This window comes from Balaenoptera acutorostrata, chromosome 5, assembly GCF_949987535.1.
Source record: "Balaenoptera acutorostrata chromosome 5, mBalAcu1.1, whole genome shotgun sequence".
NCBI classification, from domain to species: domain Eukaryota; kingdom Metazoa; phylum Chordata; class Mammalia; order Artiodactyla; family Balaenopteridae; genus Balaenoptera; species Balaenoptera acutorostrata.
Window position 1 is genome coordinate 78,223,290 of NC_080068.1, and position 25,849 is coordinate 78,249,138.

The 25,849-nt window shown below is 40.1% G+C and overlaps 1 protein-coding gene across 3 annotated transcripts in view; it reads left to right on the top strand.

Annotated features, from left to right (window-relative positions):
- Positions 1–4,827: 4,827 nt before the first annotated feature.
- RBM47 (RNA binding motif protein 47) overlaps positions 4,828–25,849 on the top strand; it is an 81,868-nt gene continuing 60,846 nt past the window's right edge. For all 3 annotated transcript variants that reach the window (XM_007178788.2, XM_028165605.2, XM_007178796.2), the window contains exon 1: positions 4,828–4,905. The gene's annotated coding sequence lies outside the window, so the exon portion shown is untranslated. The remainder of the gene's footprint in view (positions 4,906–25,849) is intronic.

A 25,849-nucleotide genomic window follows, 5' to 3' on the forward strand; every position in this document is an offset into this window, starting at 1 on the left:
CTATTGTAATAGCCTTTTCAGATAATTGAGAACATTCTTCTTTGATATTAAACCCAAACTCTACAAGAGATAGTTTCTTAAAGATTAGTTGCAGTGTAGAATCTGAAACCATATCAATGAACTTTTCATACTCATATTAAAATCCACTGGTTTATCTTGTACTTTGAATGGATCTTTTACTATGCATGATTCTGTAACATCGTGAATTGGTCATTTGGAAAATATTAGTTTACTGAGTTGTGAAGATGATCCAAATATTGACACATTTCATTATACAATATTTTAAAAAATCACATTTAATAATGTCACAACTAATCTCATCAGAAAAGCATTTAATTATTGGCAAGCTGTCAAGCTCATGGTGGTGAATTCAAGTTCTTCAAAATTTTAACTTCTGCTTGAAAGCTCAAATTTTATCACTGGAAATAAATAGTAATACTATTAGTTGTGTTCTTTGAAGTGACAGGCACACTTCGCTCATTCTTCCAGAAATTGTCTACCAAATACCCACATCTGGATAGCCATAGTTTATCTGTCAGTCATTGCTTCAAGTAAAAATAGTGTTCCATGCTTTCCATGATGAAAGCAGCTGTAGCTCAATCTGTAACTCAGTCACACATGACTTTCCTTGCGCCTATGATCATAATTTATTATGCAGCAAAAAGTGCTTGTACTTGCTTCCCATTTCATCACATAGAATATTTAAAAAGGTATATGCTCAAGACATAATAAAATTAATATTTTCCTGCTTCAAGTACATTCTTAAGAAAAACTGCCTCTTAAAAAATAAAAAATAAAAACAACTTCTAGTGCCTGGCAATAAAAAAAATGCTATGATTACTAGTACACATTTGTGCCACTGTCTCATTCTGTGCTGAGGTACCAGCAGTTTTACCTTCTGCTGCCTTGTCATCATTGGTGCAAATGTCAACACAGTGAAAAAAAGGGCAGAAATGTTAGTATTATTATGAAAATAGTTTTGACTTTGCAGACCTCTGAAAGAGTCCTAGGGTCTCCCAGGGGATCCAGGGACCTCACTTTGAGAACTGCTGATCTCGTGGCTGATGTCCCAGTGAAAGACATTGCTGGACAGTGTAGATTCATCACGTGTTGCCCTCATCTGTTCCACCGTCTCCTTCCTGAAGCAGTTTGGGAAAACACCAGGGGCTATTGGGACCTTCCTTAGGGTTTGGTTTACGCTGGACTAGGGGACCAGCAATTTCTGAGGTCTCACTCACAGTGCTCTCTGAAGCCCTCTCCAGAAAACTGAAGGGGCTTGAGGGATTCAGGGGAGTTTCAAGACCTTTCCAAGATTCTGGGAGACCTACTAGTTCCAAATAAAATATTCACCTCCTGCTGCTGCTTCTTCTCCTGTCACTAGTGTCTGAGAGAGCGCAAAACTCCTTTCAGAATCTGGAATCATCTTGCAGGCCAAATATATGCTAGATTCAAATATACCTAAGCTAGAGGTGGGCCCCTGGAACTGACAGACACTCTGGAACAGGCCTATGGTGACAGAGCAGCACTCGCCAGAGGTTGATTTTTCTGCCCTAACAGAACTTGGCAGTTAAACATACTAGGGGCACACCCGCATGCTGGCATACCCAAAACAATAGCACAAAACTCGATTTAGAATTGCCTGGCTGGAAGTAGGAAAATACTATTATAAAACATTTATATGGTATAGAAGGCACGGTTCTTCCTCAGGGACACAGAATTTAGTCTCTGAGCAGCAAGAGGTAGATTATTTGAATACAGTAGCACACCAAGGGCTATATATAACACAGGGAATTTTAACACAGCCTACAGTGTTTAAAGTCAAGTATCAAATTTGTGACCATAGGAAAAAAATGAACATAAAGGCTTACGTGAAGTAGGGAAATCCATGCTATCTGGATGGTTTTTGTGGTCAAATGAGGGCCCCAATAATAGAGTTCGTCAATAGATTTCAAAGTGAGCAGGACAGATTGTCTTGGGGATAAAAAGAAAAGGTGAAAGGGAGGGATTGGGGAACTCAAGGAAAAGGAGATGAAGAACAGGGCCGAACGGGTTCTCGTAGAGTCTAAAAAGCATACACAGGTGGCTCTGGATTTGGGCAGCAGACACTTAGTCCCTAGGCTGAGCAGGCCGCAGGGTCCTTGTGTCGGGAGAGTGTGGCTCAGGTGAAGAGCAAGGACGAGGACTGGACCTGCTTTGATTCTCAGATCTGCCCTTATTGGCAAAGCGCATGCCCTCGGGCGGGCTCTTTGAACCTATCTCCTCCTCCTTCTCTGTTTGATTAAATTAAATGAGATTCTATATCAAGTACCTGGTAAATTGTAGGCATTTAATCATCATTGGTTCTTGTTTCATGGCGTGACTTGATGGTTAGTTTATTTGCTACCCTGTCTTATTTATAATCCACTTTTCTCATTCTCTTTGAATACAAAACAAAAACAAAACAAACCTACTACATCAAAACCCTAAACTCTTGGGCCTCCAGGCATTCCTGGAGTTTACTCCATGGAGGCACTACTTTGGATTCTGATATTATGTCTTCACATTTTTTTCCTTCAGAATTCAAATATATTCCTTAACAGTAAGCACTGGACACCATGCTAAGGGTGCAGAGGTGGATACTCTTATGGTCTAGAAAACTTTTGACGTGCACACAAATATGCTGGTGCGGTGAGCGTGGCATGGGTACCCAATAAGGAAAGACTCCTATGAAGTGAATAATTATTCCCCAGTCATGCAGCTTTGTCACTTTGGAGATTTGCTTCTCTTGGGTTTGCCTAAAGAAGGGCACACAGGGCCAGCAGTAGCCAGGAGGTGGGTTATGGGGGTCAAGTGAGATAGACCCTAAAAACAGGATGAGAGTTTGACAGTCCAGAGAGAGGAAGAAAGGAGATGAGGAGAAGAATGCTCTGAGAGGGGAATATGCCACAATTAGCAGTGAGACCCGATTAGACCAGGTGGGGACTTTGGGGCACTGAGAAGAGGTACATTTGAGGGTGGGGAGTCGGGTGGTCAGGGCCAGGAACGGCAGTAGGGCAACCCTGGCCTGTCAGGAGAGCCAAGCTTCAGCCCCATGACCTCAGGCCAGCTGTTGAATCTTTCTGGATCTCTCTTTAGTAGAATCTGGATGATAACACATCTGTCTCACCTCCCTCACCGGCTTGTTTGATATATCATGTAAAATAACAGAAGAAACAGGATGATGAGAATAATTGCTGTCCACATCTTTCTCTCAAGGACGCAGGGCAGAAAAGGAAGGAGGGTAGAAAGGGAAAACAGAAAGAGAAAATGAGAAAAAAAAGAAGAGAGAAGGAAAACGAAAGGGAGGCAGGCAGGCAGGTATCTGTGTTAGAGGGCAAGATGAATTCAAGAGGAGAAATGTTGTGAAAGCACAGGCGCTGGCAGCCTGGGCTGGAGGCTGGGGAGGCCCCCTCACCACGCCCCTGAGAGGCAGATAACCGGGCATTTAGGATACCCACCCAAGGCAGATCAGTCATAGCACTAACCTGAGGCATCTGTGATACAAGGAAATGGAAAACAAGATAAGACTTATGTACATGAGATAGGGGGGAGAAAAAAAATGGACAGCAACCCTAAAATGCTTTGAAAATGTGTGTATGCCATTTTCTAGGCTCTCAGATTGGGAGTGCTGTCAGTTCTTTGGCAAATCTTTTCTGTTTGTAGACATTTTTACTTTATAGATGAGGGAACAGGCTCAGAGAGGTTAAGTGATTTGCTCAAGATCACACAGCTGGTGTGAAGAAAAGCCATGACAGCAATTCTATGTTCAGTTTTCTTTTTTCCCCACTGGCTATACTAAAGGTATGAAATGCAGAATTCTAAGTATTCCTGGGGACTGGGTTAGGGAGTAGGGCCAAGAGAAATGGTTTTTGTAGTTGCCTAACCTGGCTGTGTGTGAGATCCCAAAGCCAAAGTCACTTCTTTCTTCTCCTCTCTACAGCCTTGGTCTCTTTTCATGGAGCAGGCTTGATGGTCACTCAATAATTCTGTTTTCTCATTTCTCAGTTCCAAGAGCAGGTAGGTGCAAGCGGCCCACTTGAGCTGCAGACTCCAGCCATGTCCATATGTAGTTTCTGTAAAACCAGGCCCACGATCCCTGGACACCCTCTCTTTTTATCTTGTTAACCCTGGTGGTACCAAGAGGCACCTGACATTCTGGGTATGCTAATAATTCGGTGCCAACAAGTTTCTGTTATCCTCCAGTTGTAATTGTTAACTCGAATGGAATGCAAAACTTCTGGTTTGGAGCAGAGTTGGTTTTTAACTGTGAATTACTTGAGGGATATGGAAAATGGGGAGTACATTTTGTGTTTTGTGGAAGATGGTTTATGAAAAGCTTTTTTGGATTCGGATTTGCTCTGAAAAATAGAAATCTACGGTACATGTGTAGTTGCAACGGTGTCTACAGATTCACTGGGGGACTCTACCCTCTGTTAACTCTTGCCTTTAACACTTTTTCATTTAGAAAGCCAAGACTTGCTTGGGGATTAGAACAATGAGCTTATCATAATGCCGCTTTAAACAAAACAGAACACCACACAAAACTCGAATGCTTCTAGTGTTAAGGTTTATTTCTGCGAGCCCTTCCTCTAGCCGCCCTCCATCCCACCCCTTGCAAGTCTGGGATTTTTTTTTTCCCCTTAAGGGGAAGTGTGGAAATAGAGCCCGCCTGTTCATTTGCATTATTGCACATCACACGATATCTCTGCGACCATTATATTGTGTTCTCTCAATGGTGTTTGCTCTGAGGGTGGGACTCAAGGCTGTTTAGTGTCTCGTAAAACATTTACCAAAAGCACTGAGCCATGGTTTTGAAGGGCATTCCGTTGCCAGAGCGTGTGGGAGGAGAGAGCGAGCCGGGGAAAGAGCGCTCCAGGTGTTTGGCAGGTACTTGTTTCATAGTTTAGAATTTATACATGTTTAGAATTTCAGATTGCGTACGATTCGGGTTCCCTTCTGCCGAAGGGGCGGGAATGGTGAGGGGAGGAAGGGGGCCAAGTGATTGCTTTGCAAACTCTTATTTTTCCGTAGCCTGGAGTCCCCGGATAATTGTAATCTTCAGTTTCAGTCAAACGTTGTTTTCAGTTTTACTAGGGGGAGGTGTGTGTCATGGAGAAGGAGGTAAAATCTACCTGTGCTTGAGGTTTTCCAGGGGCCTGAATCAGAACTTAGCATTTCCTTTAGCAAAGAATTCGGAACCAGGTGCGGCGTTTCTAGGAGACGACGTGTAACCTTGTGATTTGCGCTTCGTTATACCCCGTGACTCATTCCATGAAAAGCTTTCGCTAAATGGTGGCTCTGGTTGCTTGAAAATACTCAAACTTTCTTTCCTCCCCCATCCCCTACCCCGATTAAAGGTCAGTTTGAAAGACTGCTTCTTATCCTTAAATTTTGTTTTTAGAACGCAGTTGCTAGGAGTAACTTTATATACTGGTCATACATAGTTTTGGAGAAACTAATGACTCAGTATTTCTTGGGAATACTAAGTATTTCTATTCTAGCTTATCTTTTTTTTCTTTTGTAGAAAATATGAGCGTATATGGTAAAACTAGAGCCGGAATCAAATGTTTACATTTGATCAAGTGTTAATAATGATATCCTGGACACAGATACCTGGAACTGTGTTATTAGTGGCTAAAACCCAAACAGGAGATAGGAAAATCTAGAAAAAGAATAGCTGCAAAAGATTTCTGTAATGGCCAGTTTCTGGGGAAAGAAGTTGTAGTATAGTCTTTGCGGTGTAACAAGCATATGGAATCTTTAGTCTGTTTATCTTATGGTGGGAAACCTCAGCATAAAGAGAGAACTAAAGTTAAGATTAGACTGCAAGCGTATTGATTATGAAGGAATGTGATTTGGGTACTCTTTTGCCCAGTGACTCTGGCAGTAAGAAGCTGAGAGTCTTCTGACAAGTTCCCAGTCATTGCAAAATGGCTGGAATAAATGATTGTTTCAAAATTAGAGGAAACTTCCTTCATGGGAAAAACGTCCCTGTGGCTTTGTGTATTTAGGCAAATGGGACTAAATCTAACAACTGTGGAGGGCCAAAGACATCCAGTTCACCTGAGGGAGAGCAGATTTAATCATTTTTATATGAGTATCAGATAATTGAATTTAGCATTGAGTCATTTCACTACCCCGGCTACTGGAAGTTTATGTAACTTGCCACAATCAGATTAATATTTTTCTTACCTCTTTTAAAATTTCAAAACAGGGGTAAGAATACTTGCTCTCTACTTGTCTGTCCTATAGATGCACCTAGATTGCTTAAGAGTCTGTCAAACTTTTGACCTTCAGTGATACCTCATAAATCCAAAATAGACCCTGACCAGTGAAGGAACTCATGTGTTAACTCCACTGTCTCTGAAGTAGATTGATACCATTTTACGTTTGAAATTTTGTCAGAGGAACAGAAAGACTGGAAAAAATTCTAAAAATAAATCACCTTTAGATACTTGTCATTCCCTGTTTCCCTTTATTTCACTGGGAAAATCCTATTCAGTGCAGTTCCTTTGTTTGGCTTTTTAAAGTTAGAAGTCCCAAAGATCTGTATGGAATTGTAAGAAACTAAGGTCAGCAAAGGCTACATTTACATCTCTCATTAGGAGTTTTTGCAGTTACATGGTAGTTTGTTAATTGATCAACTCAGATGTCAAATTAAACCCTACGTACATTGGCCCCTATCTCTGGCATTTTAAACTTTGCTGCTATTCCATGTGATATGTTAATAATGCTTCTATATCAGGCTGGCTTTATAAGGCGTATATTTGAGTGAAGTCTCTCCACAAAGCTTGTTGTCATCTGTTCTTTCTGTCCTTTAGACTGCAAGTTCTTGGTTTGTAATATGTCTTAAAGCTGAAATCTCCAGGAACAATAATAGGCTCCAAATTAGGCAGTGGTTTGCAACCTGCAGTAATGCCCAAGGAGTCAAGGTTGTTTTGGCTTGCTTGGACAGAGCTGTCAACGGAAGGTGTGGGTGGGTGACACCCACCTTTTTGGGTGACCGTGCCAGGAAAGTCACATTCATGGGAACTTGGGATCAGAACTGTGCAGGCAAACTAGAGGAATCATCATAAAGACCTGGGCTATTTTGGGCTGGTTTTGTTTTGGTAAAAACTGAATTTGTATAGGTTAACCCAGCAACGGTTAAAAATCCTTCACTGGTCTAGTAACTCAAGGTCTTGAGTTAAGGCAAAAAACAGTCCTCACAGTAGTCAAAAAATTAATGCCATTATGTCCGTCTGGGCCTCACTGTGCCTTTGGCTCTTGGTTTAGACATCTTTCAGTAGAATTCCTGTTTTCTCAGTGCACAATAAATCAGAACTCTTCTTTGTTGGCTAATGATCATTCACTCATTCAACAAGTACTTACTGAGGTCTCATTCTAGGCTAGGTTCTTATCTTTCAGTTCTTAAATGTCCCTTCCTCAAGGTGACCTTCCCAGACCCTCTAAATTAGGTCCTATACCCCTGCCCCTTTAAGTTAGTCATCACCCTTGTTTTATATCAGTACTTGCCTCTTCTGCCAAAAAATAAGTCCCCCTTACATTATGGATTGCGAGTGTCTTATTCACCACTATATCTCCAGTGCTTAGCACATACTAGTCATTCTAAAGACAGGTACCAGATACATGAATAAATGAGTGAAAGAAAGCAAATGATAAGAACCAGGAAGGTTAGCGGCAGGCATGTGAAAAATAGCCCCTGATAACAGGGAAGGGGCAAAAATTACTGTCACCCAGTTTAGAAGCAATGGCCCCTGAAGCCATCATTTCCTCTCAGCTCAGCTCAACCATATAAGTTTCTAAGGATAGCCTTGGTTCACCAAGAAGTATGTGCTCAGTAGCGTTTAAGATGATAGGAGTACAAATCATTTTATAAGGATTTTCATCCAAGAAAGTAATAGTTTTCTTACTTAAATGGATACATTCAATTATTTGGAAAATTTAATATATGAGTAATATTTTATTCCTACAATTATGAGGTACCAGTGAATACATTTATCACTTATACAAAATACAAAAAGAGCCTAGAAGAATGCATGAGAGAAAAACTTCCATGTAATGAAATTAAGTCAAGTAAGTGCTTTAGAAAATATTATTTCAAATATTATTTATTCAAGTATAACATAAAGGCAGTAAAATGAACAACTCTTAAGTATACAGCTTGAATTTTTACATACACCTGTGTAACCACCAGTCTTAGTTCAAGGTACAGAACATTTTCAGTGTCCCAGAAGGCTCCCTTGTGCCTCTCCTCCCTGTCACCCACCCTGCTCCAGGTAACCATTATTCTGACTTCTATCACCATACATTAGCTGTTCTTGAACTTCATAAAAGTGGAGTCATATGTATGTGCTCTTTTGTATCCGGCTTCTTTCAGCATTACTTCGTGTAGCTATAATATATTCCTTCATTGCTGCATAGTATTTCTTTGTAAGAATACACCACAATTTAATAAATTTGGTGGTGGGGGGGATTAAAAACATGACTCTATGAGCTGCAAATTACTCCCTGTGTGTGCCAGCCCTTTCAAGTTAAATCATCTTATAAAAGGTGGGTTGGAAATGTTTTCACCTGAAAGGGCTCAAGGAGAGAAGTCTTTCTGGGAGTGGATTTGCTAAGTACTGTGCATAGGCTGTTTGTTTAAGTGAAACCATCACCCTAGGAGGCGACTCCCACGGTTTGCAGATGAGGAAACTGAGCCTGAGGAAAGTTTCATGACTTCACAGTTGGTCTGAACCAACACGCAAGTGGTTAGTTACAGTAGAGAGCAATCCTGTCCTGGAAGAGACTATGCCAGGTGACTGCTGAGGCTGTGCCACCTCATTAACAAAGACTCAGCTTTTATACAGTAGTGCAGACCTGTGTGCCTCCTGCTGGAAAGCTGGCCATTGACCTGACTTTTCTTAGGTCATTTTCTCTGTCTTTCCCTTCAAAGTTTGTTTTGTTTTGAAAACAAGCAAACTTTTCTTTATGAATAAATTTTTGTGGCTTATGAATTTTTTTTGAGTTGCACATGGTATAATCTAAAATCTATTTAGCAACTATTGAGGTATTTTTTTGTTTGTTTTTTTTTTAAATTTTGGCTGTGCCACACCCTGGCCACGGCAGTGAAAGCACCAAATCCTAGCCAGTAGACCACCAGGGAACTCCTTAAGATCAGGTTTCAATATCAATGCATAAAGAAATGTTCAATCACCGTTAGTAAGGTAGGTGAATTTCAAGTCAGAATTGCTGAGAAATTTCCTGGGAGGCAAAAGTCACATCTCTCAATGTGGGGTTTGAAGTGTTTTAAATTCTAACTCCCAGAAGGGTCTATATGTTGAATTATCTGACTCATTTGATCATCTTGGAAATGAACAAAATTTCTAAATTTCCTTTTCCTTACTACCTTTCTTGATTTTCCATCCTACAAGTATAGGCATTCACAAATGTTCCGTTCTTGCTTCAAAATTTACCAGAAACTTGCTCAGAATGTCCTTCAGTTAGACTAACAAAAGGGAGCATACACCCTTTAGATTTTTTTTTCTAGTTGGGAATAAAAGCGGTTATGTTTTAAATTTTGCATTAATATTGTAAGGCAGATCAGTGTGATCAGGTCATCATTTCAGTGAGGCCACGGATAAGCGGCCCCCTATGCCCAGTGGAAGACAAGAGAATACCCTGAGCGTCGCAATCAATTGTTTTAAGTCACTTTTAGAAAAAGCAAGAGATGCCCAGATTCTTTGCTTCAAAGGTGTCATTTTCTCAGTTAGTAGAAATCCCCTTTCATACGGGATGCTTGAAAGCAGTCGTTGAAGATTTGACTTGATTCTTTTTAACTTTATGAACAACCACAGGAACAATATCTTGTATTTGTACACTTTAAAAAATACTTTCCCAAATTTTTATAGTTATCTTTTAAAAAAAATTCTGAGATGTAACATATACCCATTTTGTATATGAGAAAGCTGAAATAGAGAACCTAAGGTCACACACCTTGTTAGTGAAAGAGGTGACATCCAGACTTTCGGCCTCCATGTTGCCACCTCTTCCCACTGCCCACGTTGCCACCCAAGCAGTGTTTGGTGAACTGCATCAGCCATTAAAAATAGCTCTCCTTCAAAACCGTCTTTGGTCTGTGATGCCTTCTCAAATCATACCATTTGACTGTGTACTTACTATGTGTCAGGCATTGCACTGGCTACTATATGTATATTATCCCCAATTCTTGAAACAATCCTGCAAGCTAAGAATCATTAACCCCCCTTTACAATTGGGGGAACTGAGTCACTGAGAGCTCAAGAGCCTTGAGTAAAGCCACATCATTTAGTAAATGCTGGAATCTGCCTTCACACTCAGATTAGTTTGACCCCAAAGTCCATTCAGTTTCCCCACGCCATCCTGCCTCTCATCAGTAAATAGTGTCTTTCCATTATCTTCTCAATTACAATTGAGACAAGTGCAGGAGCCCTAAAACAAATTGTTGACAAGCCTTAACTCACCTCAACACACCTTCCTGACAAATGGGCATTATCTTTAGAACTTAACAAAGACATGTACTGGGTTGTATTCAGTTAAAAAAAATTTTCTTTTTAACTCTTGGAGCCATAGGAAAACTAGATTTGGTTGCCATGTGGTCAAGTGTTGAGTGCAGAGGGTCCTCTCTTCGTCAGTGAGACTGGGGGACCCCTGATGGGGATGCTGGATGAAAGGGCAGCTCTTTGAAAAGGTGATTGGTCCAGGTGATTCTCAAGATCTCTCTAAGTCTCAAGATTGTTGTGTTCTAAAAAACAGTTCCATGATGGAAAATGGGAGAGAAGTGTTCAAAGCTACTGCTTATTTCTCTCCATCAGAGTTATTGTTTTCCTTCACCAAACAGCCACGTCTTGAAGTGGAATCAAGTGGTTTCCAGCACCCAAGACAACTATAGTGTGGCTGCGGATAGGATGGTCTCAAAGAAACTGAGTCAGCCAGAAAGGTACCTTGGATGCCAGTTGGGTACAAAAAAACACCGTCATGAGGTTGACTTACCTATTGGTCTTGTCCTGGGTGATAAAATCAGAGCCAGCCAGCAGCTGAGCGTTCTGCCCTTCCCAGTGCAGTGGCTGTCTCTGTACGGCACTTTTACTTTTTCGGCAAATTTACCCACCTTCTGGCAGTTACTGTTAGGGTTAATTGAGATAATGTGCAGTATAGGAAAGTATCTGGCGCGTCATGGGTGATCTTAGTTTGCCTTCCTCTCAAACAGGATTTCCTGGAAGGAAGTTGGCACATGTGAATGGAGCTGGACTCTTACTTAATAGTGAATTCAGTGGATTGAACATTGTCACATAGACTTTCTTCCCCCTTAAGGATTGTGAAACCTCACCATTTAAATTCCCCATTGTTGAAGTGAGGGCGATCTCTGTGTCAATCGCAAATGCAAACTTTGAGTAGAAACAAAACAAAGGCTTTTATTCTACTCCTCTAATTAAATGGCTTCTTATTATAAAGTGTAAGAAATGCCCACTCTTTCATTTTTTAATAACAAACAGTAGAGTAGTTCATAGGCACAGTCCCTGCTGTTGTTTGAATAGATAGGTCGGAGAGAGTAAGACCATATAATGAGGGTGTTAAACAGGGCATCTGCACACATCACAGATGATTGAATATAATCCCATTCATAAAATGATAAGGGCTTTACTTGCTACATAATAGGATAGGTGTTTTCATTGGAAGTTTTAAATGAAATATTTTGTAGAAGATGTCAGGTTCTGAGGAATTGGGGTGCTATAGAAAGAACACTGACCGGGAATCAAGGAATTGATTTATGCCTGGGCCTTCTTCCACCTCATCTGTGACTTAGAGAAATTTCTCCATGCTTCTGGCTGCTGTCTCATCTGTGTACTGTCACACTGTGTGCCTCTCAGGAGCATTCTGCTGTTTGTGCAGTAAAAGTTTTGTTTTGCTTTTAATTCTAGGAAATGACACTGATTTGGATATTGTACTGTTATTCTATAGACAAAAAATTAAATATCAGAAGATTCTGGCCTATGGAGTTTAGTCCAACCCTTCTTTGTCTTTGCCATAAGAAAAATTAAGGAATAAAGCAGAAACTAACACACCATTGTAAAGCAATTATACTCCAATAAAGATGTTTAAAAAAAAAAAAAAGAAAAATTAAGGCATCTTCTTATTCTTTTTTTTTTTTTTTTTTTTTTTTAATTATTTTTATTTATTTATTTATGGCTGTGTTGGGTCTTCGTTTCTGTGCGAGGGCTTTCTCCAGTTGTGGCAAGTGGGGGCCACTCCTCATCGCGGTGCGCGGGCCTCTCACCATCGCGGCCTCTCTCGCTGCGGAGCACAGGCTCCAGACGCGCAGGCTCAGCAACTGTGGCTCACGGGCCCAGCCGCTCCGCGGCACGCGGGATCCTCCCGGACCAGGGCTCGAACCCGTGTGCCCTGCATTAGCAGGCAGACTCTCAACCACTGCGCCACCAGGGAAGCCCCTTCTTATTCTTAAAAGTAAAAAAAACAACAAACAGCCTTTTTCATTTTTATAATTTGCCTTCAGAAGATGACTGTCCTTTGCCCTCTCTAAGCACTTCTTTGGTAAAAAACCTGCCACGTACAGATATTTCACAAATGGCCTATTTCTGGGCCACGTAAAAGTGGTGACCAAAAAAAGAAATTTGAGTGGAATGTGAACAAATTAATAGTGATAATTTTTGATGGGGAAGGATTTTCAACACAAAGAAGTCATTCAGTATTTTATTAATTCAGTATTCTATTCACAAGGTCTTATCATGGAATCTGAGAAGTAAAACAACAGAAAAAAGTAGAAAGGAACAGTCTAATTCACAAAAGAGAAATACTGGTGTATAACATAAGGAAGAAAGTCAGTTTTGCAAATAACCTGCAAATTAAAACAACAGTGAGATACCATTTTCCTGCCATGAAAGCCAACTTCCTTATATATGTCTGGTGGCCGGCCACGCAGATTGGTATGACCTAGTAGGGAAAACAGTTTGGCAATATATATCAAGAACCTTAGAAATGCTCAATCCAGTAATCCCACAGATGGGATTCTGTTTGAAAGAAATAATGTAGAAGAATGTAGAGGAACACCACTGAAGAATCAAACACCAAAATTCCCACCCATGATGAGAGAGAGGGTTTACAATTTTATATTTAATTATCCATGTTTCCATCTCCTATCCTCTTTCTTCCCTAAGGCCTTTCATAAGAAATCATCTATCCCAGTGTGTGTGTGTGCGTGTGTGTGTGTGTGTGTGTGTGTGTGTGTGTGTGATGTTTCTGTGTTTTCCATGGTGAACACTGATTTTTTTTGTATAATCAGAAAAAGCATGTGAAAATGTTATTTCTAAAGATCACTGAAATTCAAAGTCTCCTGCTGCCCGAGCCACAAGGTAAAGAGAGTAAACACTGTCCAAGGTGAAGGGAGCAGAAAGCAGTGACCATGGGAAGAAGCTTTTTGACCTTCCAACTGTATGCTGCTAGTAAGAACTCTTGCACCCTCTGAGTCTTTTCAGAATGCCCAGGACTGGTGTAACTTGTGCCCACAGCTCTCCTCCACTGCCTCCTCCCCAAAATGCGAGTATGCAGTTCACCTTTCATGAATGATCTTCTTCGGTGATCTGGAGGAAACCTTCTCCTTCCAATTCCTGTCACCCACTGCTGGCCATCAGCAGCCACCAAAACCTCACCTCTATGTAGCCTCCCTCTACCTTGAGACCACCTTGTAGGGAGGATTCCCCTGCCCAGTGCAGACTCGTCATACTTCTATTGCATTTGTTCTTCTCTCTCAGCTTTAGGTTCTGATTTCAAGTCTTTGTAGTTCTTGTTTCAAAGACAGGGAGTGAAAGAAGAGGGAAGATGTAAAGGTCAGATTTTAGTCACCGGTTCTGAGCCTGTGATGCAACACTGCCCTACGTCTGTTCAGGCTTAACAAATTCAACTGTTTTCAAGTTCTATATCATTGAACAGTGACTGGTTCACACAGTCATTAATCTCTCTCCCCCCCCCCACCCCCCGCCTCTCCTCCTCCGCCCTGCCCCCCATCAGAGAGATGGGAAAAACATGCGCTTAGCCAGGGCATTCATTTCTCAACAACACTTGGAGAGTCCTGTCCACTTCCTCATTCATACTTGACTTCTCAGTTCAGACCAGGCTCATTCATTGAATGAAGTTCTGTACTCTTTTCTGAACAGAGTAACAAGGACCAATCAAACAAATATCCTCTGGGAAATAACGTCAACATGATTACAATACAACAGGCGATTTGTCCAATTCGGCAGACCCACCCTAGAAGCCAGACAGGCAGACCTGCTTCAGGCATACCAAAAACAGCTAAAAATGCCCAAACTTGACCTTTGTGTGTATTCATTCTGGTGAGCGGACAGGCCAGAATCCGGGGGTTTTGCTGCAGACCGTGTTAATGCTTAAGACTGCCTGGATGGGAAATTGATCTGGGGGAAGCAGGAGATGGGGGAAAGAGTATGTGTGTGTGCTGGGGCTTGTGGTGGAGGTGTGTGTGTGTAATTGGTGGAGGTGGTTTTGTGGTTACTTAATATCGGTGTCAGGAAGGGAATTCTGCCTCTGGAAACGAAGAACTAAAAGACTAAAGTAACATCACTTGAGCTACTGAGCTTCATTTGACTCTCATCCGAACCTTTATTGAATCTTGAAAAAGATGACCTCAGATATTCATAGCGCGTTAAATGATACTGGTGCCTTCTACTCACCACTTGAATGGAAAGGGCGTTGATTAGCTCCTTGCCCTCTACCAGACTGGATAAAACATTTCTAAGGCTTACTAATCTGCCCCAAATCTCCTATTCTTCTGTCTGGGGGCTACCCTATGAATCTAGACCTGTGTGTCCAATACAGTAGCTAATAGCCACATGCAATGCAACTATTTAAGTTTAATCAATTAAATATAAATAAATTAGGTCCTTGTTTGTACCAATACATTTCAAAAGCTTAATAGCACTTGCTTGGTAGCCACTGTATTAGACAGTGCAGATATAGAATGTTTCCCTCATCACAGAAAATTCCGTTAGACAGCACTGATCAAGATAACCTGTTCAGGATCTGAGAGTATGAAGTAAAGGCCGTGCATCCCTCTACCCTCTGAGATTAGAACGATAAGCAACAGAACTCCTGGATTTGTTTTATATGCCACCCTTATTTCTGCTTTCCACATCTTCTTTGCCGTACAACCTTCACTATAACTTTTATCTTCATGTTATATGAGATATGTATGGTCTTAGGTTGCAACGATCAAGTTCAAGTTTTGATTATGCTCGAATTAAAACCAGGAGTATTTCCCTGTTTTTATTTTACTCTTCATCATAAATGAAACCATCATCAGATCTCCTGTGCACATTTGGACTCCAAATTAAACCTTCAGTCACCTGGAGCTTTTGTTTTATATTACTACTATTTTTTTGACATTGTGGAATTCAGTCAAGAACATAATTGTTCCAGAGCCCAGTTTAAGTACGTATTCCCCTTGCAGACATTTCTTCAAAAACTTAGAACTTGAAATTCATCAACAAGTGAAACCTGAATAAGAGACATGACATAGACCAAAGAATAGACCACAGGCCCATAGTCTATGTTTTCTATGATGGATTTATTACTAAAAAGTTGTGGTTAAAGGGAAATCTAGCAAACCAATCGAGTTTTCAATGTGTTGAGGAAGCAAAAGAGAGTACTGGGGTAGATCATTTTGTAAAGAAAAATATTATTTTGTTACATGACCTAAATCACCTTCTAATTCATCTGTTTGGTAAATTCAGATGCCCGTGTGTTGTGTGCTTATCTCAGTAAGGCTTATACCTACATAACCAGTCTGTTTGGACCTCAGATCAATTCATTAAATACAAAATTAAGTCGAGTTGTTTAGGATCAAGTAGATGAACATTTTATTGGTTTTATATTTATTTATTTATTTATTTTTGTTTGGCTGAGCCACGCAGCATGCAGGATCTTAGTTCCCCGACCAAGGATTGAACTCGTGCCCCCTACAGTGGAAGCGCAGAGTCTTACTGGTTGTATTTTTTAAATGCCACACCTTATGTGTTGGAATTGTTTGGGGCTGGCTGTGGGTTTTTCCTAAAGGTGTTTTAGGAATTCTTTATATACAGAGTGTTTCTTCATAGTTATAATTATATTACTATGGAGTTTGCAAAAGAGACATTCACTGAATGAATGAATGAATAACAATGCTATCTTTATTTAATATGGCTAACCCAGTAATTCTAAGACCTGCAGTTATGACTTGGGTGTTTCTAATTCATTCAGAGGAGTCATAAGAATTTTAAAAATTCTAGTAACAAATCGAACTTAGATTCACTTTAATTTTATTTATTTATTTTTTTAAAGTTTTTTTAAAATTTATTCACTTTATTTGTTTATTTTTGGCTGTGTTTGGTCTTCATTGCTGCGTGTGGGCTTTCTCTAGTTGCGGTGAGCAGGGGATACTCTTCGTTGTGGTGCGCGGCTTCTCATTGTGGTGGCTTCTCTGTTGCAGAGCACAGGCTCCAGGCACACAGGCTTCAGTAGTTGTGCTTCGTGGGCTCAGTAGTTGTGGCGCACGGGCTTAGTTGCTCCGTGGCATGTGGGAACTTCCAGGACCAGGGCTCGAACCCGTGTCCCCTGCATTGGCAGGCGGACTCCCAACCACTGTGCCAACAGGGAAGCCCCACATTAATTTTAAAAAGGAAATCTAGGGGAATTCCCTGGTGGTCCAGTGGTTAGGACTGTTTCACTGCGTAGCCTGGGTTCAATCCCTGGTCGGGGAAGTAAGATACTGCAAGCTGTGCAGCATGGCTAAATAAACAAGAAAACAAATCAATCTTTTAATGAAAGAAGTATGCTGTTACATCAATTACAGAATGTTATAATTTCAAACATTAGAAATTAGCCTTTTGATTTTTTTAGTCTTAATATGTGTTTACTAATTGGTTTCAAAAAAATTCAAAAATTTTCTAATCTACATTGAAATTTAGAGGGAATAAATATAATAAATTCCAGTATGCCTGTCTCTCAGATTTAATAGCTTTTAAGTTTTTGCTTCAGTGTCATCTATCCCTTCCTCCTTTAAGTCATTTAAAGCAAATAAAAATATCATATTATTTTCATTTCTAGTATTTTAACATGCATCTTTAAAAATATGGAGATATTTTTATTTAACCACAATGTCATGATCATACCCAACAAAATTAACAGTAATGCCTTGTTATTGTCTAATACCCAGTTCACATATACATTTCCCAGTTGTCTTTTTTTTCTGTTTTCTAATGCCCCTCTCTTTTAAAATTTAACCTTTCTAAAACTGAGGTATAGTTAATATAAAATGTGTTAGTTTCAGGTGTACAGCAAAATGATTTAGTTATACATACATATATATATGTATACATGTATACCTTTTCAGATATATATATGTATATATAAAGGTATATATAAAGGTGTATATACATAAAAGGGTGTGTGTGTGTGTGTGTGTATATATACACACACACACACACTTTTTCAGATTCTTTTCCATTAATGTTACAAGATACTGAGTATCGTTCCCTGTGCTATACAGTAGGTCCTTGTTGTTTATCTATTTGATGTAGAGTATATGTTATATGTGTATATGTTAATCCCAAACTCCTTATTTATCTCCCCCACTCCCCCATCCCCTTTGGTAACCATAAGTTTGTTTTCTATGTCTGTGAGTCTATTTCTGTTTTGTAATAAGTTCATTTGCATCATTTTTATAGATTCCACATATAAGTGATATCACATCAGTAGAGCGGGTGGGTAACACCATCATCAGCGGACTGTACCAGGGAGGGGGTGGCCACTGGGCTGGTGGCTTTGGCGCTCAGGCCCCAGAGGTGGCTCTGGGCCTGGCCCGCCACAGAGGAGGTGGATTAGTAGTGCCTCCCCAGAGTGCTCATGTTTGTTATGGAGACGGATGGGATTCAAGACTTCGCATTGCCTTATATACCTGTCTTTCATCAGCTATCAGCTATGCAAGTTGTTTGCAAAGTTGAACTGTGTCTCTTGGTGATGTTAGGAACTTGCTTTTTTTTTTTTAGTCTAAAAATAGAGATGAATGTATACTGCCCTCTTTTGTCAATTTCCCTTTTTGTTATACTCATGCCAAACTCAGGCTTCTTTTTTTTTTTTTTCTTTTTAACTGTTTACTTCAAAGTAAATAAACTCAAATAATTTGAAAAATTATGTGCACTAGTTGTCTTAATAATTTCTTTTTACAGTTGGTTTCTTCATTAAGGCTTTGAACAAGGCCCCCAGAGAATGCTTGTCTCTTTTTTTCACCAACGTTTTATTATTTTATTATAATAATTTCAAACATACAGCAAATTTGGATCTTACAATGAACACCCACATAACCAAAACTTAAATTCTGCCATTAGCATTTGCTATACTTGCTTTATCATTATCTACCCCTAATTCATTCCTCAATCCATATATTCATTATATTTTTTTGATGGCCTTCAAAAACAAAGTGCTGAACTTCGGGATACTTACCCTGAAACACTTCATTAACTAAAGTTCAATATTTGTTTACAGTTTTTTAAGATAAAATTTGCATAAAATGAAATGCACTAATCTTAGGTGTATATTTACTGAGCTTTAACAAAGGCATACCCTGGTGTCACCCAAACCTCAGTCATGATAAAGACATTACCATCACCTCAGAAAGTTCTCTTCATGCCCCCTCCAAGTCAATCCCTGCCCCTACCCCCATCTCCCAGAGTCAACCGCTGATGTTATTTTTCCTACCACATATTAGTTTTGCCTGTTTTCGAATTTCATATAAATGGAGTTTACTCAGCATGTACTCTTCCGTGTAAGACTCCTTTTACTCAGCATGTTTTCTGCTAATGATCTATGCTAATAAGCTAGTGAGCCATGATATTGCATGTATCTGATTTTAATGAGCAATATTCCATTGTATGACTATATCACAGTTTGTTTATCCATTCTCCTATTCTCAGCAGATTCTTTTTTTTTTTTTTTTTCTGGCCGCACAGCATGTGGGATCTTAGTACCACTACCAGGGATGGAACCCGCGTCCCCTGCTTTGGAAGGCAGATTCTTAACCACTGGCCGACCAGAGAAGTCCCACAATTTATTATTAATCTTCATTCATTTTTAAAAATATTTATTTATTTTCCTTTTTTTTTTTGGCTGTGTTGGGTCTTAGTTGTGGCACACAGGATCTTTGTTGAGGCATGAGGGATCTTTTTCCTTACGTTGTGTGGTCTGCTCGGGTTTCTCTCTAGTTGCGGTGTGCAGGCTTCCCTCTAGTTGTGGCGTGAGGGTTTTCTCTCTCTCGTTGAGGTGTGAGCTGAGTAGTTGTGGCACATGGGCTTAGTTGCCCCGTGGCATGTGGGATCTTAGCTCCCCAACCAGGGATCGAACCCGCGTCCCCTGCATTGGAAGGTGGATTCTTAACCACTGGACCACCAGGGAAGTTCCATAATTTATTATTAATCTTCATTATTATGATGTTAAGGACTTCACCTAAGCGGAAAAACTCACAGTGTTCAATTAAGAAGAGCATTCCGATGAAAATGCAGTGTTTTGCCAATAAATTGGAGCTTTGAAGGGATGTGGTTGTAAAGACACTAGTGGGCTTTTGAGCTACAGGAAAATAACTATCACAGTGCCACTTGAGTTGTGAATTGGTCTGGAGTCAATCATAAAGTGAATTTTACATGAACTTTGGGTTGGGAGAAAAGAAATCTGACCTTTAGTGCTAGCCCTACCACTAATTAGTAACTTTGTCACCTTGAGAAATAATCCAGTCACCAAAAGGAAATGAGGGGTTGAGCGAGATGATCTCTAAGGTGTGGTTCAAGTCGTTAACCATTTCTCAAACATGTGCTAAGCTTTGAGGGCACAGTTAGGAATAAGACATATCTTTTGGTCTTCACTCTGTTCACAATGTAGGAGTGCCAAATGGTGTTCTCCAGCTGTAAAGTGTCTGTGATATTGCTGATTCATTGTGTTCCTTCTCTTGGGCAAAGCACAATATAGTCAATGGATGAATGAATGAATTGAATGAATTAATGAATAGAAGCAAAACCCCCAACGTCAAGAACACTGTAATGTAGCCAAGGTTACCGATAGGTCTACAACCTGTTGTAATATAAGCAGAATATGCTGTCTGCTGTAATAAAGACTGTGCTTGGGGAACAGTGGAGGAATGACTAAATAAGATGTGATTCTGAAGTAGTAACTGCTTCCTCATAGAGTCTTTAGGAAAAGAAAGTCTAAACAGTGAGTCACATTTCTGATGTAGGAAAACTTCTCCATGTATGTATTCCCATGTACCTGAAAATGTAAATAAATGATACATTTTGGAATCTCAAAGCCCTGTTGGTAGAGTATAAGATCCATATGCTGTAGATCTTAAATTTCACCCTTTTTGATTTATTTTTGAATGAATGTGTGGAGTTTTGTTTTTCTGTCTGAGGTAGCCGTTCTCCCTAATTTTTGCATTTCAGTCCCCTCCCCCATTTATGTATTCATTCAACAGGTATTTATTAAGTACCTATTATTAACATGAGGCGTGAGGTGGTAATACCGCAGGGAGGTGTAAACTAACTGAATAAGACTTATCTGAAGCTAACTGTAAGATCTGCTCCAGTTTGTAAAGGTACCAAATCACAGTCACATTTATACGTTGTGTTAGAAATGAAAACCTCTGTTTTGTGTGTAAGTGTGTGTGCGCATGTGCGCACGCCTTATGTTTCCTAGCAAGTAGAAGCTATTATATCAACTGTCATACTTAACAGTTTTTAATAGAATGCTATACTATAGTTTGCTTTCCAAGGATCCCTAAGGGAAATTTCTAGATTTACCAGTAATTTATGCATTTTTCATGAAAAGGAGTTTAAAGAAGCATCAATTTTAGGTAATTGGTGTCCTGGGATATGTATTACTAGAAAGTTCACTGCTGATATATGGCCCAAATCAATTGTGTATTCACCAGACTAAGTAAAACCAGCTTGCTCAATAAAGTAAGTTCAAATTGTAACTGGACAATAGAGTTTTGAAGGTAGGCTGGTAACAGCTCGACATTTGTCTCTTTCTAGAATTAGAGAAATTTTTAAAAACAATAAGCATTTACAGTTTATCATATAAAATGAAGGAAACTTGTTTTGAATTTATATATATTTCTCTGAGTTTTCACCAGTTTTTAAATAGTCATATATTTGCACACGTGGTGGCATATTGAAGGATACGAATTTTGGATTAAAGACACAGTGATGAGGGGCTGTCTTTATAGTGGAGACAGAGCAAGCTTAGATTGGGGTTTGCTATGCCACTTATTTGCTATGTAGTGAATTCCTTTACCTCTACGTTTCTCCATTTCTGGTGCTGAAATTGGAAATGGTTCTACTGTCTAGGGTGGTTGCAAATGTTAGAGATGATGTATGTAAAGTGCTTGGTACAAACTGATCTGCAGTAAAGACTTCAGAACTGATGGCTTTAATTATCTGCTCGTGGAGAAGAAAGAATGGAAGTACCTGGGGCATTGTTAGTGGCCATTTTGGTTATAGCCCAAGCTGCCCAGGACAATTCTGATGGTTGGATAAAGAGTTTGTTTGGATGTCTGTATGGATGAGTGGATTTTACCTTGGCTACATAGTAGAATCACCAGAAGGAGCTTTTAAAAACTGCCAAGGCCCGGGACCCTCCACAAATTCTAGGTTGTTTTTTTTTTTTTTAAGATCTCTAGCCAAGGTTGTTCAGCCAAGGCTGATGTATAATAGTTTAGACCAAATGACAGTTTAGAAGCCGTCGTTTCTGCTGATAGCCTTGCTTTGTGCTATAGATAAACAGGTTTATGAGTGAACCACTGCTTAGCCCACACAGGTGCGGATCTGGTTCAACCCTGGTCAAAACTTCTCTTACAGATTTTCCATAGTTTGCTGTAAAAGTTACCTCCCAACAGGTTTTGTTCTTTATTCTTATCTGCCCTTTTTTTTTTCCTAAGAGGGAAGCAGGGGAAGGCAGATAAAATAAAAGGAAATAGAAAAATGAAGATGATCAATTGTTTCTGTTGCTTTTGTGTGTGTGTGTGTGTGAAATAGGTAAGGGGTAGATTTATTGAGAGAGATATACACTCCACAGAGTGCGGTCCGTCTCAAAAGGCGAGAGCGGCCATGGCAGAAACACACTCCGAAGACAGAGTGTGGGCCATCTCAGAAGGCGAGAGGCCTGTTTCTGTTCCTTTGAGCGATCCCAGTTAACACAGCTCAGGACAGCAGGCGCAGACATGGAATCAACAGGCAACAGGGCCTTTAAGGGGTTGCACTTCAGTGACATTTGGCTGTAATAATTGCAAAAAAAACTATCTCCAGGAATATGAGAATTTTCTATAAACTTTTACTACAGAGAGAGAGACCTGACCACTTTTCATAACGGAATCGCTAGGAGGAGGCTTCTTTATTGGAATGTCCTTTGTTAATTTTCTGTTTGAGTGTCAGCACTTCTCTTCAAAAATAAGTCATATTAGCACCACTCTTCTGTTACACCAAAAAGGATGAAATGCCCTTTTCAGTAAGGGCAAAGAGGCATAGAGTAAAATTTTACTAAAGGAATTAAGGAGGGAAAATGACAGCTCTTTATAAGACCTGGAGAGTACATTTGTTGAACTGGAAAAATGAGTGAGAAGAGTGAATTGGGGATAGGTGAGATGACTGTGTGACCTTGGTGACCCCATCCCATGATAATACATACCAGGGAAGAGAGCCGTAGTGAGACCCTTTGCTACTTAGGATTCATTTGGTTGCAAGTGACAGAAATCCAATCCCAAATAGCTTAAGCAATCGATCAACAAACAAATATATCAAATTAAATTCTATACATAAAATTATGTATATACTTACTTAGCTGGAAATTCCAAGGGGTGGAACATGACTAAATCAAAGGAGTCAAAAGAGGTCATCAGGATTGTCTTTCTCCGTCTCTCTGTTGTCCTCTGTGTTGGTTTTTTGTTTTAACAATTCTCATTCCTATGGAAAACCGCACAGCTTTTCGCATCCCCAGAAGGACTCTGATTCACCAGCACGGTGCCACACCTGGACCAGTGCCTGAGTCCTGGGACGTGGAGGGGTCTGTTGATAGGAGACGTGAGAGGGTGGATGGGCAGGAGAAAGTAGGTGTCTGCTGTACCCTCCCTTTCCTCAGTGCAGGTGCCTCGTTGATTCCCACATCTTATGCCTCAGACTCCAAAGTTGAATTACACCACCTTCCTTGCACTTCCACTTACTAGCATGGATTTACAACTCTCAGGGTTGTTTATCTGTGTAACTAAGCCTATTGATAACTGCTGGAGGTTTTATCATTTCAGCAAGATTTTACTCAGAACACTGAGTACTTGACTTGTCTCTATTGAGAAACTTTATCATCTCCTTTTTTTCCACCAAGGGGACGCCCATTTGCAAATATCTAGTTCTAGAATTGGCATAAGAGTACAGATCTGATTGGGAACCAGTATTATGAACATTATTATCTCCCTGCTTTGTTTCAAGAGCAAGAAAACCTCCTGAATAATTCTTGGGGGGGGGGGAATAAATACAACATGCTCTTCTGTCAGCCTTACATTTATTACGGATTTGTATTCTCTTTCCTAGTCATTTGAAGTTTGTGGTAAGTTCAATTTTATATCTCTGTTGCGTGGTACCACATAATAGGGAGTGAAAAAATATCTATTGAATGACTGAATGAAGAATCAAGAATTTTTGGATCATTTTACTGGATGTTCTAATTTGGCAAAGTTAGAATTATATGTTAAAATTCATAATATTACCCCAGAACATCCACATTTATTTGTTATAATTTAGATTTATTATAATTAATATCTTTTTAGTTATCATATTTATGAGCAGGAAGAAATAAAACACTGATGCCCACCTTTCTTTAGTTGACTTAACCCTTGATAATAACTGGCCAGAACAGTGAGCAGCCCTTTCCAGTTTCTTATCTCTCTTGACAAAACTTAAAATTGTTTTCGTGTACATTCCTAGGGCACTTTGTGGAAGAACTTCACACTCTTTGAGCACTTGCTGTGTGCCAAGTGTTCTATGGACACACTGTCTTAGTGAAATCCCACAGCCATACCATAAATCCTTCTTCCTCTTTCTCAACTGTTAAGAGAATCAGTCATTCCCTCCTTCATGATACCATCCATTATGGCATTTATCACACTGTATTGTAATAATTATTTGTATTTCTATGCCTCCTACTAAGCTGTGAGTTTTTCAACTACAGAGTCTGTCTTATTCAGGGGTGTACTCTCAGTACCCAGCTCACAATGGGAACTCTAGAAATTTTTTTTAACAATTTGGGTATTGTGTGATCTTTATTTTACAAATTAACATCTGAGGCTTGCCCAAGGTTACTCAGTGGAAAGTGATAAGGTTAGTTTTTGAGCTCATGTATACCAGACTCTGTCTTGTTTTCTTTCTGCTAAACCACTGTGGATTATTAGAAAGGAAGGTTGGCTGGAGTGATGAGGATGACTGAGGAGGGGAAATATAAGGGTGCGATGAAGAGAGTCGTTGCTTGCTGGGGCTGGGAAGGGAGGTTAATTATACATTGCTCAGTTTAGCAGTGCTCTGGCCCCGGCACTCCCGTCCCCAGTGCACGTGTGTCCATACACACACGCACACACGCACGCACACACGCATATGCAGACACCATCAGGGACTGCGTCACAGACAAAGTCTGAGTGAGCAGGGACCAGAGAAAGCATTTTCTTGGAAAGCTGTTCACTGTGAGGATAACAAGAGAGCTGGAGCACTAAGCCGTCCACCAGGACATAAAAAAATCATTGTCATAATGGAACCTTCTCTGTAGGGTTATTCTGTGTGGTGAGATTTTACCTATATGGTTCTAGTTTGAGATGAAAGCGGGGGAGAATATGTAACATTAACATCACAGTTCCCACAGTTGCATGTCTGCATGTTATTTCTTGGACATGAGGGTTGGAATGGGAGAGATTTAGGGGAAGCCTTTGAAATGGATCCTCCTGAAGCAGGGGTGGTGAGTGTAGCATCTGCCATCCTTCCACTATCACATGCTTGGCTTTTTTTTTTTTTAAAAAAATAACAGCTTTATTTGGGATATAGTTCACCTATTTAAAGTGTACAATTAGGGGCTTCCCTGGTGGCACAGTGGTTAAGAATCTGCCTGCAAATGCAGAGGACACGGGTTCGAGCCCTGGTCTGGGAAGATCCCACATGCCATGGAGCAACTAAGCCCATGCGCCTCAACTACTAAGCCTGCGCTCTAGAGCCCATGTGCCACAACTACTGAAGCCCACGCACCTAGAGCCTGAGCTCCGCAACAAGAGAAGCCACCGCAATGAGAAGCTTGCGCACCACAATGAAGAGTAGCCCCCGCTCGCCACAGCTAGAGAAAGCTGCGTGCAGCAACAAAGACCTAATGCAGCCAAAAATAAATAAGTAATTAATTAATTTAAAAAAATAATAAAGTGTACAATTCAATGGGTTTTAGTATATTTATAGAGTAGTTCAACCATCATTACAATCGATTTTAGAACATTTTCATCACCTCTCTAAAAAAATTCCCTGTACCCATTGCCAATCATTTCCCTTTTCTTCCCACCCCCTAGTCCAGCCCTATACAAAACTAATCTACTTTCTGACTATAGATTTGCCTATTCTGAACATTTCATATAAATCGAATCGATACCATATGTGATCTTTTGTGACTGGCTTCTTTCACTTAGCTTAATGTTTTTAAGGTTCACCCATGTCTCAATACTTCATTCTTTTTTATTGCTGAG